Here is a 2,386-nt window from a genome sequence, read left to right as displayed (position 1 = left end):
CACGCCTGTAATCCCAGTGTTATGATACGCAGGAGGATCGCCTGAGGCCAGGAGTTCAAGACCAGCCTGAACAATACAGTGTGACCCCATTTCTAAGGTTGGTTCAACATTTAAAAAAAAAAAAAAAAATCAGGTAATATAACATGCCACATTAAAGGGTCTAAGAAGAAACATCATTATTATCTTCATAGATGCTAGAAAACCTTTGATAAAATTTCAGCACCCATTCTTGACTAAAAAAACACTCAAGAAATATAAGAAACACTGGATATTTTCTCAACATGATAAACATATACACCTTAGTGAAAGGATGGCTTTGCTTATGAATTAACTAACAGAGAAAACAACTATCTAACTTGCTGTCTCCATGACTGACTGCAGGGGACCTTAACGTTAATTTCACCCATCACTGTTTTCAAGATTAATTATAACTTTTAAGATGAACTAATTACCTACTGAGAGTGTTTTCACAGCATCTGAAAAGAGCAAGCAAACAGAAAGACCTGTTAGGCCAGACTATAAATAAGAACATCTTCAGGCAAAGGGGGAAAAAAAAGGAGAAACAGCCGCCTCCCATTATCAGTCTACAGCAAAGAAAAAAAAGCCATTTTTACCCTTTAGAAGCCCAAGCAGCTTTTCCTCAGCTGCTGGCACCTCCCCCTACTTTCTTTCAGTGCCCTGCCATTTTCCCTTCTTTTCTCTCTCTTTCTTTCTTGGGAAAGTATTCTATCCTAATACTTGCATGAGAATTCTTTCTCTATCTGTGACATGAGCACCTAGTGCTTCCCACCCTTACACTTAGCCCCCCAAGCCGGCACCTTACTTAGTGTGGAACTATCAGAGGCATTTCTGTTAGGATCGGGAAGGACTCAGTTAAACAAGAGAAAATAATTAGGAGCATAAGAACTAGCAAAGTAGAATTAAAGTTTGCTCTATTTGCAGATACATGATAAAATACCTGGAAAACCCCAGAAAAATCAACATTAAGACCCAAACAATAAAATAATTCAGTCAGGTACACAATATAAAGGTAACATACAGAAATCAATAGCTTTCATATACACAAACAACCAGTTAGAGCAGCACCATCTAATAGAAAATTTAAAACATTCCTGAAAGATTCCAAAGTAGACATGAACAAATGGAAAAACATCCCTTGTTCTTCGAAAGGATGATCAACATTGTAAAGATATTAATGTTCCCTAAGTCAATTTATAAATTTAATGCAATCCCAATGAAGATATCAACAAACTTTGTAATGAAACTAGGAACACTGATAATAAAGTTCATATGGAAACACAAGCACTAAAGAATAGCCAGGGAAACACCGAACCAGAAAAGCTATGAGGAAAGAATAGCCCCTCAAGATATTAAAACATGTAGAACCTCTAAAAACAATTAACTCGATATAATAATGGCACATGAGTAAACAGAGAGGAAAAGAACAGAAATTCTAGACACAGACCCAACTCCACATGGAAATTTACTATAGGACAAAGGTGGCATTTTTAATCAATGGGGCAGGATGAACTTTTTAGTAACTGGTGCTGGGACAAATGGCTAATCCTTTGAAAGAAGATAAAATTGGCTCCATAACTCAAACCATACACAAGAATAAATTCCAAATGTATAAGGGATTTAATAAAAAAAAATCACACAAATACTAGAAGGAAACATGGGTGCATTCCACTTAGTGTTAGAGTAAAGCTTTCTAACCAAATCTGAGGGGCTGGCATGGTGGCTCATGCCTGTAATCCCAGCGCTTTGGGAGGCCAAGGAGGAAGGATTGCTTGGGGCCAGGAGTTCAAGACTAGCCTGGGCAACATAGCAAGACCTCCATCTCTACAAAAAATTAAAAAAAAAATTTGCCAGGCATGGTGGTGTGTACCTATAGTCCCAGCAACTCAGGAGGGTAAGGTGGGAAGGCTGCTTGATCCCAGGAGTTTGAGGTTACAGCGAGCCATGACGGAGTCACTACACTCTAGCCTGGGCAACAGAGTGAGATCCTGTTTTTTAAAAATTAAAAAAAAAAAATCTAGAGGCAATAAAAGGTCAATAAACTGATCACATAAAAGCAAGCAAGAAAACTTCCACATGGCTGAAAAGCATCATAAAATCAAAGACAACTTATAAATCAAGAGAAAATCTTTGCAGTATATTACACAGTTAAAAGGCTAATATCCCTAATACATAAAAAATTCTTAAAATACAAGACCAAAAACCCAATTTAAAAAAACAAGAAAAGGGTATGAATATAAAATTCACAAAAAAGATATAGAAACAGCCCTTAAAAATATGTTGACCTCAGGCCAGGCGCGGTGGCTCACGCCTGTAATCCTAGCACTCTGGGAGGCCGAGGCGGGCAGATTGTTTGAGCTCAGGAGTT

The 2,386-nt window shown here is 37.7% G+C and overlaps 1 protein-coding gene across 4 annotated transcripts in view; it reads right to left on the bottom strand.

Annotated features, from left to right (window-relative positions):
* The window catches only part of FAM193A (family with sequence similarity 193, member A), a 100,221-nt gene that overhangs the window by 21,729 nt on the left and 76,106 nt on the right, over positions 1 to 2,386 (bottom strand). The window lies entirely within an intron of this gene.

The sequence above is a fragment of the Propithecus coquereli genome, unplaced genomic scaffold, assembly GCF_000956105.1.
Source record: "Propithecus coquereli isolate 6110/MARCELLA unplaced genomic scaffold, Pcoq_1.0 Scaffold337, whole genome shotgun sequence".
In the NCBI taxonomy this organism is placed as follows: Eukaryota; Metazoa; Chordata; class Mammalia; order Primates; family Indriidae; genus Propithecus; species Propithecus coquereli.
This window is presented reverse-complemented; position numbering and strand designations above follow the sequence as displayed.